This window comes from Limulus polyphemus, unplaced genomic scaffold (assembly GCF_000517525.1).
Source record: "Limulus polyphemus unplaced genomic scaffold, Limulus_polyphemus-2.1.2 Scaffold2508, whole genome shotgun sequence".
NCBI lineage: Eukaryota > Metazoa > Arthropoda > Merostomata > Xiphosura > Limulidae > Limulus > Limulus polyphemus.
In genome coordinates this window covers 86,216-100,948 of record NW_013668118.1, presented here as the reverse complement: position 1 = coordinate 100,948, position 14,733 = coordinate 86,216, and the positions used below count along the sequence as shown (strand labels likewise).

Below are 14,733 nucleotides of genomic sequence, written 5' to 3'. Positions count from 1 at the left end.
ATTTAAAGAAATCCTTACTGTTAATTTTTTACATTTTCAGCCAACCTTTTCTCATACATTCTTTTTGATGTCCTAGTTTCCTGTTTCACCAACATTCTTGATCTTCTATATTCTTCTAAGTCTCCTGTCATACTGGTCAATTTAAATTTATTATGCTTTTCTTTAATTTTATTTCTTAACCTCTTTATGAGCCAACCTGATTTTTTACTTGCAGCTACCCTTTTCTTTCTATGAGGAATATGTTTACCTTGAATATTTAAAAATTTTCCACATCAGATCAGTGTCTGATAGTTCAGCTGCCAATGTCACAACAGATAACTCTTGTCGCATCTCTTCAAAATTTACTTTTTTGAAAGTTGTAACCAAAATATCATTATTCCTTATCTCCATATGCAGCAAAACATTGAACCTAATAGAGCAATGATCATTTGCACCCAGATGTTCCCCAATTTCCATTCTCTCAATCATTTCTATATTTTAAGTTAACAATAAATCTAAAATAGCATTGTTTCTAGTAGATTCCTTGACTAATTGGTGAATAAAGCCATCTTGTAGAGTTTCCAAAACCTTTCTCTCTATTAGAGTAAATGCACATGATGCCTGATCTAGGTAACAAGAAATTTGTACATTTAATTACTTATCTAATATAGACGAGTTAAGGAACTTCAACTCGATTGTTTTGGCTACATACAATTTTTAAAATACACTCGGTTATGGTATAGCTGTTAACCAAAAGTCTGAAGGACATAAACTGGCAATGCAGCTATTGTTTAATGTAATGTTTTATTTTCAAGATTTTTATACATTATTTTTATTATGAGAACTATTTTGCATTGTTATCTCAGTATATGGACTTAGGACTAACCTAAATATCATAAGTTGGCTAAACCTTCTAAGATATTGAGATTACAAGAGTATCCAGCTGATGAAACAATGCATCATAATTATTGTAGATAAGAATAATATATTAACTTGGGTATATTAAATACTGGGATATTTTTTTTAGTTTTGATCTTTGTATGTAGATTGCTGTTGTCAGAGTTTGATGATAATCTCAAGATATGGTTATTAAGAACACAATTTTTTTTCTTTGTTTGATACATAGAGGAAGGTTTAACATTGTTTTCATGAGTGGAAAACAGTTACTTGATATTATAAAACTATTACTTGGTTTCAGTTTCACTAAATTTACTAATTAGTTTTTAAGGTTGAATAGTCCAATGACATTAGGATAATTAGTGTTATTGTACTTTATCTAATTTGTTTTTACATTTTGGGGGGGGGGGGGTTTCTTCTTTTAAGGACTATCTGCATTCATTGTCATTTTTTTAATTCATTTTTTTGTTTTATTTTATTTGACAAAGTTTCTTTATTTTAATTAATTTTAACAGAGAGTTAATCAAATGAGCTTGTTTTATTTGCCTTTAAACGTTGTATCCTACGTTGTGTTTCAGAGATCAGTTTCACAGTATTCTGTAATTGTTACAGAATTGTTAATTTCTGCATTCAAGAAAATTTGCTACCATTTTGTTCTTAGAAGTATGAAATTGTAACAAATGTATGACAGTATTAGCTTCTGAAGTTTTTTATTGAATAACATGTTTGAACTCTTAAAAAGAGGTTTAAATAAATAGCTAAAAGGAAGTTTGCACTAGCTAATTACCATATAGATATATGGAATTTTGAAACCTGATCATCTGAATACATGTGGATTGATGTTTATATTGTCTCACTACTTCACGTGCATATATCTTTAAAGCATTTTGTTTATTTTTTTTTTTATTAATGTTTTGCAAATTATTTCAGTTTGTGAAATTTGTTTTATACAAGTTTGTTGATTAGAAGAGCTATTTATTTAAAAAGTTTGATTGCAGTAGTAAAAATGCATTTCATATTGCTTGGTGAAATGAAAATGAAATACTGCTTTCTCTTACTTGGAAGGAACAAGTGCCTTAATGACAGAGGTCGCCAACAACGAGAAACTATACGTTTTGAAGAGCTAGCAGAATTCATCTCTGCTAGTTTAGCTGACATGAGTTCCTTGTCTGTTACACCAGAAAAGTGTACGATAATTCAGGAAACTGTCAGCCAGATCCATAGAATCCAACAACAAGGTAAGTTTAACCAAAACAAAATCGTTAAAGAAATAAGCTATCCAATAAATATTTTAATCATACATAATATAGTAATTCTGGATTTAAGTGAATGTGAAAAATTCTTCTATTAATAAATCTTGGAGAATCAACCCTTCAAAAGTATTCAAGTTTCTGGGTAGTTTTTAATATCTGGAAAACAAAACAAAACTGATACCAGATTTGTCTGAAATTGACATTCATCTGGTAGCTTTAGTACCTGTTGCCTTGTATGTTATGTATTTACATATGCCAAGCATTATAACTATATTTCTATTCATTGTATTAATTTTTGAAGAAAAATTCAAACTGGAAAAAGTGATATTATGTATTTGGTTTAGGATCATCTAGCAATGGAAAAAAATCTTCCAGTCACTTTTTCATAGAGTGATGTGTTTAATTAATATAGTTTTTTAGTTTATAAATCTCAGATGCTAAGGTGACTGAACACATGTAAACACTCCAGTATTTTTCCAGCTGCAGGTGAAGGTGATGAACTTCAATGGAGTGAAGTGTCTTCAAGCAACTCTAGCATACTGAATAGTGAAGTTATTGGTCCTCTTTTACTGGAAGTGAGTATCTCTGTTTTATGGTGAAAAATAGTTAAAGAAATAACTGTTTTATGGTGAAAATAGTTATAGAAATAATTCTATTTTATGGTGAAAAATAGTTAAAGAAATAACTGTTTTATGGTGAAAATAGTTATAGAAATAATTCTATTTTATGGTGAAAAATAGTCATAGAAATAATTCTGTTTTACGGTGAAAAATAGTCATAGAAATAATTCTGTTTTACGGGGGAAAACAGTCATAGAAATAATTCTGTTTTACGGGGGAAAACAGTCATAGAAATAATTCTGTTTTACGGGGGAAAACAGTCATAGAAATAATTCTGTTTTACGGTGGAAATAGTTATAGAAATTGCTAGTATAGAGATTTTATCTCAGTTTTTCAACTGAGGCTTTGAAAATGTAAAGGTTTTCTACTGTGTTTGTTTGATTGTAGTTGAGCATAAAGCTACACATTGGACTATCTGTGCTCTGCCCACCACTGGTATCGAAACCCAGTTTCTAGTTACTCTTTTGAGAAATGCTATTTGTTTTAGCTATGTTGGAGAAGAGTGTTTGAAACTTAGTTTCTTACTTGATTAAGATGTGCTTCATGTGACTTTGTTTAATTAAAACGTTTTGTTTTCATCTATAATGATGTGCATAGTTTAAATTTTTTTGTAATGTTATTTAGTTTTGCTTATATCATATGATCACCATAATTATCATATTTATTGCAATAGGTTAGAGGCAAGAGAGGGGGATTTTCCATAGCCAAATCAAGTATGCTTCTCCATACATAAGATTGCCAATTCTAAACCGTTTATTAAAAAAAAATATATAAAGTCATTGTATTTAGAAGTTTGTTTCATGCATTTCGTGGTTTTATTTAAAAAAAGTTGCAGCTCTGGATAGCAAACAGTTTGACATTTGAAGAACTAACATTAACAATGGGCCTGAGGCTGTCATTAGTTATTTCTGGCATTAGACAGCTGATTCTGGAAGTGTTATATGTGATGTCGTAGATGATAATGATGTAAAGAGAAAAATTTGTTTATTTACTGACATTACAAAGACTAAAGACAGGGATAGCTTAAAAATACAATTTAGGCATTACTCCATAGTTTGTTTCAGATAGATGCATTATGATTTAAAGTTCCAGTTAGTTAGCTTAACAGCGATGTCTTTTAATAACCTACTAAACACTCTATTTATTTTTTTTTAATTCAATACATCTAAAGATCTTGAATAAAAGAAAAAATCATCGAAAAAATTTTACTGCACAGTTTGAACTTAATTAGGTTTGTCCGTGTTTTCCAAGTCACCTGCATAAATATAACTAATTTGTAATACCTAATCAAGTTTTAATTATATTTATTGTATGATCACAACACATTTTTCAGTTACATCATGGAAAATCTATTTAAAAACAAAATATTAATACTAAGAAGACATAACATTGGTTTTTCACATAATGGGAAAATTATACAAACTTCTCGTCAAATGATATAAGTTGTTATAGTACTGGCTACCTGCTCTCACCAAATATACGTCTTAAAACATTAATTGTACAGAATTTCTAATTTAGTTGTTAATGTAGGAAATTGTTTAGAATTTATGCATATGTAATATAGTTTTTAATACAGAGTTGGAATATTTCATAAATGCAACAAGTTAACATGTTAATGAATAAAAACCAATAGCGGTTCAGGCTATAAAGGTAATTTGATTTAATGTATGTTAAAAGTAAAATCATTAAAACTGTTTGATGTTTATTTGAGCTGCAAATGATAATTTTCTCTTTGTTAATAATGAATTTAATAATATATTGCACATAGTTATAGTCTAGTTTTGGGTTTTATTTCTTGTTGGTGTTGTTTTGCTGATTAATTTTGTATTTTTATCTTTTATATGACATTGGCATGTACTTGGTATAATGTTGATCTACCTACTGAAAGTCATGCTGAATAACTTTTATTATAATTTTAATTTTTTTTCAGTTAAATGACTTGTGTTTCTAGTCTTTAATGATTTGTATTTAATTTAGGAGACTTTGATGCATATCTATTTTTTAAATGAAAAATACTTAGGCTTATTACATGTATTGCAGTATTGTATAGGATTTGCAGAGTTTAAACTTTTTGTTTAAATGCAAAACTAAATTTTTGTTTGTTTGAATAAGTAACATTCAACATTTTGTTCTCATTTTTTTTTACTGCAATTGTGCATTTGAATATTAAATTTGTAATTACTTTTCAATTAGTAATTTTTTTTTGCTTATAATGATTTGTATTCTTTTATCACCCTAGGCCCTAGATGGTTTTCTTCTCGTTGTCAACACTGATGGAAAGATAGAAGTTGTATCAGAAAACATAAGCTATTTTCTTAAGTATACCAAGGTATAAAATATTTCCAAGTTATTATAAATAACATGTTTTCTTTCTAATAGTTGTCATACATTTCTTGATAGATATGATCTCAGTTACATTTTAATTATGAACTTTCTTATAAATTGTTGATTTCATTTAAGTTAGAACAAATGTTTTATCTCTATAAGAGTTGCAGATTACTATTCTTTGAGACTTTTTTTTTCTCTTTACAAAAGAATAAATTCTAAAATTTGTTTAGATTTAGTTCTTAATAATTTTTTAACCCAATTATTAACTAAGTTTTTTATTTTCAACATTTTCTTTTTTCTAAAATAAAGCTGTTTTATAATTCAAAATTTCATAAAACTTAATTTCTTTCATGTCACTCTTGGGGGGAGGATGCTTAGCTTTTTTTTTCTGGCAGTCTAGAAAACAGTTTCTTACAAAGCATTCATTGAAAATGCTAAGATCTGTTGTTTTTAAATGCAGATACTGTAATTATTGTATTTGTTTGATTGTAATTTTTTTTAACACTTAGGATGACCTTGCTGGGAAGAGCATTTACAATATAATTCATGTAGGAGATCATGCTAGGTTCAGCAGTAACCTCTTACCAATGTCAATAGGTAAAACTCTTGTATAATAATATTTTTTACATTTGTAGTTAACAATCCTACTCAAGTATCTTTCTAAATAATTCATATATCCTGTTGACATTTTAAGTGAGGTTGACTTGAAGCTTTTACTATTCCTATACAATTAGTCTAAAGGTCACAGACTCTAGTTTGATCGGTAGTACCCTACAAATGAGAAAAGTGTGGATTTTACCAATTGAAAAGAAAAATAATTACAATATATAATTTGGGTTTGTTTGTTTTTTCTTAATGAAGACTTGTATCATTACAAAACCCCAATTCATTCTTGCATTTGTGTAATTGGTTTGGGATAAATTTTTATCATATCTTGTATGCTCCATTAGCCCTATTATCGTGTATTTTTCAGGAAAACTACTTGTTCAATAAAAAAACAGGTTGAGTCAATTATATTAACTGATGTTGGAGTGTCACCTTTTCATTACAGTCCATGTTGCCACAGGTATGCATCTAACAGGTTTATCTAACAGGTATGCATCATGACAATAGCCCGGCAGCATAGTTTACATTGTAAAAGGTGTTGTCATAGGGCTGTTATGTCCAAAGCACACCAGTGTTTCCTGCATGCTTTCCACACTCCATTTAATGTAGGAGAACTAAAATTTTTCAGTGTCCATTTCAACTGTTCTAGTCATAAAGGAATTCATAGATACAACTACTGGCTGCTTGACCAGTATGTCTTTGTAAGAAATAGCATGAATGCCCGTTTCATTCTTTAGCCTAATTTTGGTGAACCCATGCCCTCGTTTCTGGATGGAAATCCTTCTTCAATATGTTTTATACTGCTGCCTGGAGCACATAGATGGCTTTTGCCACTGATCTTTGTGTGTATTGATTGTCAAGATGTTACAAGATACTATACTTTGCTTACCATGGCTTGGGTACAACTTATTGAAGATCTCTGACGATCCTGGTGCCCCAAGTTGATCCATATTCCTTTGTTTGCCATTACCATTAAGTACAAGGTATATTCCCATTTTGGTTCTAAATCCATGATCTAAACACATCTTTATTAATATAATGAACCCAGCTGTATGAATGACATCTAGAAGAGGAAGAGAACATAGTTAGGATTATTAGCCCAACAATAGAAGTCTTATCTGCATGAGAATCACTTAGGCCATAATAACATGTCTTCTAAAACGTTGAAGAGAGAGCAACAACATACCTTATACTCCATAATAACATATGCGTGTCTTCTAAAACTTTTAGCAAATGCATTATAACAATTTGATTTTGTCTATTTTAAAAATAACCTAACCTGAACTCTCAGCTTCTGGACTATCCGAACGTTCTGAAGGGTGAGGTAAAAGAACTGTAGATAACTGCATGCTCTCGTACTGGGATATTCGGGTCTGTTTTTCTTCCATACTCTCTTCTGGGTCCTCAGAAGGTTTTACAAGGAAGCGACAATTGAACATGCGACTTTTACTTGTGCCTGATCCAGGCTCTGGAGTCCAGCCAAAACCATTCCCTTTAAAAATCAAGCAATAATATAAGCCTCAATTTAAAAAATAAACACAGTTTCACTCTCTGATAAAATTCATTAACACTCCAAACAAGTGATGTGCTCATTCATTCCTTTATAATTCTGAACCAATTTCTAAAACAAAATTCATATGTTGCCTCTTTGTAACTATCTTAGTATAAGATATGTTGTTGTTCTCTCTTCAACGTTTTAGAAGACATGTTATTATCGAGTATAAGATATGTTGTTGTTCTCTCTTCAACGTTTTAGAAGACACACACATGTTATTATGGAGTATAAGATATGTTGTTCTCTCTTCAACGTTTTAGAAGACACACATATGTTATTATGGAGTATAAGATATGTTGTTGCTCTCTCTTCAACAGATACTCAAAACCTGTTGTTTTGTGTGGCCCGTCGAATTCCTCCGAGCGAACATTCTAAAAATTCATGTGGTGTAGAACAGTTTACAACAAAGTTAGATGTAACAGGCAAGATCTTGGACATTGATACAAGGTAAACTCTGGATTTTTTGGGTTTAAATTTTGAAAATATTAACTAAGTGTGTGTTGTTTTTTAATGACTTAGAAATATATGGCTATCCACAAAAAAAAATAAATTACCTAAATTTAATTAGAAAGATATTTGTACTTTCATTTTAGACACTCCCTCTTTGTCTTTTTTTTTTAATTCATTAAACACATACTGACTTTTGCGTACAGTTCCAACTTTTTTTTCATAAGGTTTTTCCAGTATTAAGTTTTTTTGTACATGAAAAGGTATTAAAAGGACTTAACTGTTCTGAGGTTGTTGATGTTACTTGTTGCCAAACTAACTTAAATTTAACAAAAATGAAGATTTTGTGTAAACTTATGTTTTCTTATTTTAATGTTTAGATTGAGATAACCAACAATTGTTACCTGGATTGTAATCAGTTCACTAAATGTAAAGAAGTAGAAGAAAGACAATTTGATTTTGCTAATATTGTTTAATTGCTCTAGTGTTTCCACACGTGAATATGATGTTACTAATATAATGTCTTTCTTTAGTGGTGTTTTCTCGACATACAATCAATATCTGAACAAGGATCTAGTTGAAAGAATTATTCACAAACTGTGCCATCCTAAAGACCTTCATAAGTTGATCCAGCATCTGAAAGAAAGTAAGTTGATGTTTTTAATGTAATGTTTGTCTTTAGTGGTGTTTTCTCAACATACAGACAGTATCTGAAGAAGGAATGAGTTGAAAGAATTATTCACAAACTGTACTATTCTAAAGACCTTAACGAGTTTATCCAGCATCTTAAAGAAAGTTGAGAGATGATTTCAGCTAATTATGGGTAAATCTTTTTTATAAGTAAACTATAGAGACCACTAAGATGATACTAGAAGATAAAAAAATACATGAAAAAAGTAAATAATTATAAGAAAAGGAGCAAAATATTAATGTGTAAGGTAGGCCTAACTGGTGATTACCTATATTTGAGAAACACCTTTAAGCCTAAAGCGACAACTAATTGTAATTATGAATTGGCAGTATCTAAAAAATATATATCAAGTGATATGAAGTTTGTTTTTTTTTTGGAAGAGAATGATTTTCGTTATCAGTATTTTTTACCATAATACCTTTATTATTCTCTGTATTAAGTCTAGGATTGTTGAAAATGTAGTTTTATTTAACTTTTTACAGTTATATTTTTAAATATCCATTTAGCTGATTACATCTATTTTGCTTTGCTACTTTATCTTGTAAACATGTTTTCATAACAACATTTATTGATGACTACATAAGCTTTTTTACTTAAATTAAATAAATTCAAGTTTAACTTTAAATTATTGGTCCAGTTCTAATATACAAGATAAATAATTAATCCTTCAGATGAGGAATTAGGTTTCATGTATTTGTTCATCAGCCCTTCAGGTAGGGAGCAACACCAGTAGCATCTACCGATTGCGGGTTGCTCACGAAAACTACATTTATGTCCAAACCAAAAGTAAAAGAGTTCCATTTAATTCTTTGACAAGTGAACAGGAGTTCATCATGTCAACGCACTCAATTATCAGGTGAGAGACTAATGAAGTATAACATTGTAGTTTCAATATGTGCTGTTTACGAAGTATAGTTGTAAGGTTTATGGTAAAATACAGTATGTTAAATATAATAGGTTTTAACTCTTTGCTTACTCTATTAGCATACTTGATACGTCCATTATTTCCTTTCTCAGAAGCCATAAAGGTGTACTTTAATAAGAATTTGCCACAATGGTGTAGTTCGTAAGAACTTTCTTCAGTAAGTAAATCAAATATGAAGTCTTGATATTTTATCAAATTTCACTTATTCCCTGCAGTACAAAAAGCCTGGCTTCAATAGAATATATAGTGAATAAAATAAATTTAGAATAACTTAACATTTAATAACAACAAAAGACTAGTTAGTCCATCTAGGCTGTCCCATCCACTAAACTGTTGTAAAAACAACTCAAAACCAGACTTTATCATTCAACTTCTTATCAAGCCATCCCTTAAATTTATTGCTTCCACTACATATGAAAGCAACCAATTCCAAGAGCTAACTATACTGTTAGAAAAATTAAATCTTAGCTGAAGGTAACTTCTACCATGCTGAATTTTATGTGTGTCCTCTAGTTCCACCATTGTCATGAAAAAAGATGATGCATCAAAGCTGTAAGTTCACTTAACAATCTTAAACACTTCAATCAGATATCTTCAAACTTCTTATTTCAAGATACAGCAATTTCAAAAACTGTAACCTGTTCTCGTATGACAATCTTTCCATTCCATACATAACCCTAGAAGCTCTTCTCTTAACCATTTCCAACAGGGTTAGGAGTCCAAGACTGAACACAGTACTCCAAATGTGGCTTAATTAGTGAATGTACAATGAAATTTTAACATTTGTAAACTTGTATTCAATATTTCTATAAATACAACTTAAAATCCTATTTGCCCTATCACCATCAACAGCTTGCATGGCTTAAGAGACTGATCATCTGATTCACGAAGATTCTTTTCTTCCATTTCACTTAAGGTTATTCCCATAAAAATGATAATTATAGTTATGATTAGCCTCATTCATTGCCTTGCCTTTATTTTAATTAAAAGCCATCTACTATTTATTTATTTAAATCACCAGATGATCTAAATCCTTTTGTAGAGTAGCATCATCTTCCTCACAGCCAGTAAAACCAAAGATCTTAATATTATTGACAAATTTAAATAACTTATTGATCATTCCTTTATCTAGTGTCACTGATATGAATCAGAAAGAGCAAAGGTCCTAATACTAAACACTGAGATACCCTACTTCTGACCTCAATACAGTTTGACTGAAATCCATTCATAACAACTGTCTGCTTTTTTCCAGTTAGCCACATTTCTCTTCAGTGAGCCAATTTATCACCCCCAATTCCTATAAAGATTTGTTTTTAACAAGCCTTTTATATAGCACCTAGACAAGTGATTTCTAAAAATCCAGATGTGCCAAATCCACACCATTGCTTTAAGCAGTAAACTTTTCAAAAAATGTCAAAAGATTAGGAAGGCAAGACCTTTCCTCAGAGAAACCATGTTGACCATCCAACAAAATTTTAAACTTAATTAAATAACTTTGCAAAGCATCTTTTATCAGACTTTTGAGAACTCATTCCACCTTTGTAAGACTAAAAAGCCTATAATTACTGGGATAATTTATATCAGCATTACAAGCAAAGAATAACATTAGCCAACTTCCAGTCTTCTGGTATCTACCCATACTTTTTAAATTTCCAAATTTTCCAAGAATCCTAGGAATACAAAATGTTTTTTATTCTCAAACTAGAAGAGGCCCACAAAATATTTGGAGTCATATTAATACCTTTATTGTAAAAGTACTTCTTTAAATACAGGATACAGAATAATACAAAAAAAAGTGTAATTGCAAACACCAAAATCTTACAAGTCCAGTTGCCTTAGGCCTAACATTAGTTAAACCTTTATTAATAATGGCCTAGATTCAACATAGAGATAAACTAACTTGTGTACGTTTTTATTTTGCTTTAGGTTAGTTAGGGCTGAACGTCACCGTACTCAATACTTTCAATAAATAAATTTATATAATGCTATTATACGACTTCTCTAATTCATCCTTTTCAAATAATGTTTTCTTATCTAACATAATTTCTAATTTTTACATTTTAGTTACTTTTATAACAACAGATAATTATAAAATACCTTGTTTTTCTTTCACTCTCAACATTTGGAAATTTAACCCTACCTTTTTGTAATGATAATAGTATTACGTAAAATAATTTTTATTTATTTCATATATGCAATTAAGTGCACAAAAGAAAAATACACAAATATCACAATGTGTTATAACTATTATAATTTAACTGGCTTTCTAACTAAGATATAAGTGTATTCGAACAATTCTTTTAGTTGGTTGAGCTGAACTCGGCAATAACAATTATGAAGCTGAAGATAGAAAATTAATTTTTTCCTGTTGAAATTCAGAAGTTAAAACATGTATGATATTAAAATTTGAATTATAAACTATGTTTTAATGTGAAAGTTTATTGGTATATGTTGAAAATAAAGTTGTTTAATTAAATTTTGAATATAACTGTAAAATCTTGTAGCACTTGCACTTTGACCCCCTCATGCTGTGGATAGCTAGAGGGTTTAGAAACTTCTTCATTCCACCACCAAACAATTCACAGCATGTTAATGTTAAGATTACTTTAATATGAAGGTGTTGAATTAAGGTTTTATGGTAATGAGTGGAAATAAAAGCCAACAACTAAACTTTGTCTCAAAAATTGACCTTTTTACTCCAAGAAAAAAGAATGAGTAAGATTTGTGGTAATTTTGTTGACCCCAGGCCACGTATATAAACTTGTTTTTAATGTTGCTTATTTGACTGACTGAAATAATGAGTTTTAAAACAATTTTCATGCCACTTTTATTCATATTCGATTATTAAACATGAAACTTAGCAAAGAAGTGTCTGTGTTCATAAGACTTGCTTTATGTAATAAAGATTAGTGACTAGGATAGCCGCTCGTCCACATGAGATAAGATAAAGATTAGTGACTAGGGTAGCTGCTCATCCACATGAGATAAGATAAAGATTAGTGACTAGGGTAGCTGCTCATCCACTGAGATAAGATAAAGATTAGTGACAAGGGTAGCTGCTCATCCACGTGAGATAAGATAAAGATTAGTGACAAGGGTAGCTGCTCATCCACGTGAGATAAGATAAAGATTAGTGGCAAGGGTAGCTGCTCATCCACATGAGATAAGATAAAGATTAGTGACAAGGGTAGCTGCTCATCCACGTGAGATAAGAATTTTAGTAATCTATGAATCCATTAATGTGAGTGTGATGCTTGTGAAACATTATTTTGTATCAAGTAAACATAAAGACTTTCAATAATTTTTTTATTACAACTTTTTACTGATATTTGTGTGTGAAACTACTTTTTGTACATTATTCATAATGCAAAATTTAACAAAAGCTAAAATAATTAAGTTCATTGGAATTATTAATTTTACTATGTTTATTGAGCTTGTTACATCATTTTTATTTGAAAATGTTTAGTGGATATAACCATTTCCCACTGGAACATTATACAAATGTAACCAGTAAATTGAAAACAACAGTATTAAACTGTTAAAAGAACATACTAAGTTGATAACTATTCGTTAACTACGTTAGTGACTGTTGCTCTTCTATTCTGTTGCTGTGTATTATTTAATCTGCGGCAATAATATGCAATGGATATTTTTTTGTCCTTTAAAAAGTTAACCTGTTGAATGTATTTGTCATTTGAAGATTTTTTTACAATTTTGATTCGTGATACAGATTTATAATGTTGGTAGTGTGAAATTACACATTTTTGTGTGTAAAACAATAGGATTTCTGTTGTACACTTTATAGAAAACACATTTAGTATAGAATTTTCCTATAGCTAGAAAAAATTCTTTTTAACAACTTTAAAATCCAGGATGTTTATAAGTGTCATTATTTAAGGATGTTTGTAACTGGAACACCAAGATACAATCATGACTTTTTATAAAACCTGGCTACAAATGCTCTATTCGTTGTAATAGTATGTTGTGACAGCTTCAGTACATGTGCTGTTTTCATGTACTTCTACCTTGTGCTAAGCAAGAATTTAAAACTGCATAGCCTAAAACTATCATACTTAGCTTCCAACTTTTAAATTAAGACTGATCCAGTGAGCCAGAAGACCAGACTTTCCTCCCCTCATCCTACCCCCCCAGACATTTTTAATAACACAAGTTTAGAAAATCTACTGATTTGCTTCAAAACACCATAATTTTCATTATATTTCTTATAATGAGTTAGCAGTGTCAAATGTTTCATAAAAATAGATTTATGTTAAATGTTTCTGAATATTTTGCACACCATGTTTTCTAAACTACTTTATACTCAAGAGTTTAGTTTATTTCTTTATTAGAGATGCTGACCTACCAGATGTTAGTCAACGAAACACTTATTCTTCCATTAGTGGAGGATCTACTTCATCTAATGGTGTGAGCACTGGTGTCCATACTTCTAGTACCACAACGGCTACAACAGTTAGTGGTTCTCTTTACTCTAGCCTTACCTCACTGCCTTTGGCCTCTCATGAATTTAGCTTGGATGATCTTGGTCTTGATTTTTTCTCTTCTTCACCCAACTGGGAAATAACTACAGGAAACAAAAAGGAAGGGGTGAACAGTAACATCCCGAACCCATCTTCTAGTGCCAGTAGTGGAAGTAATGTTAGGATAGCATTGGGTAAAGTCCAACATGTCCAGATGTCTAACAGTGCCTTCACGACTGAAATATCATCTGTAACACAATCGCCTAATAATACCGGGGTCGGCCGGGTAACCCCGCTCAGCACCTACTCGTACAGTCCTCTTCAGGGTCCACCTTCAAGTGGAAGAGCAACTCCTGTGCCTGCAGGATCAAGGAAAATGGAAGATGAAACTTGTGTTATATCAGATGCTAAGTCTAGTAATAGTAATATGTCAGTGATGAATTTTTCAGAACACCAGACTTTAATTAAAAACAATCCAAAACTCAGAAACTTACTTACTCAGGGCTCTGAGAAAACAGACTCTTCAGTTAGAGCTAATTCTCCTTTTACAAAGTTATTCAGTGATGGGAGAAATTCCCAAAATAGTCATACTTCAGAGTCTGAAAATGGTTTAGTAATGAAAGGAATATCTGTAACAACAGGTGATGATAGCTCTAATAGTTCATCAAAAAATGTTATATTACGGGAACTCCTAAACCAAAACGAAGATACTGTGCCAGAACGTCCAAATAAGTTACGTTTCTCTAGTGGTGGTATTAAAACTGGAATGTCTTTTACAAACATGAACAATTCCAAAAATGAGACTAGTAAAGAGTCTTCTAAAAAGAATTTAAACAACAACAACAACATGCTTAGAAAGGTGAGTTATCATAAACATAGGTTATAGTATTTAAGATTTGTGTTTATAGATTTTAAGATGTATTTATATATATATATATATATATATATATATAT

General features: G+C 30.4%; 1 pseudogene; it reads left to right on the top strand.

The window, feature by feature from the left end:
• LOC106467150 overlaps positions 1 to 14,733 on the top strand; it is a 66,005-nt pseudogene that overhangs the window by 13,601 nt on the left and 37,671 nt on the right.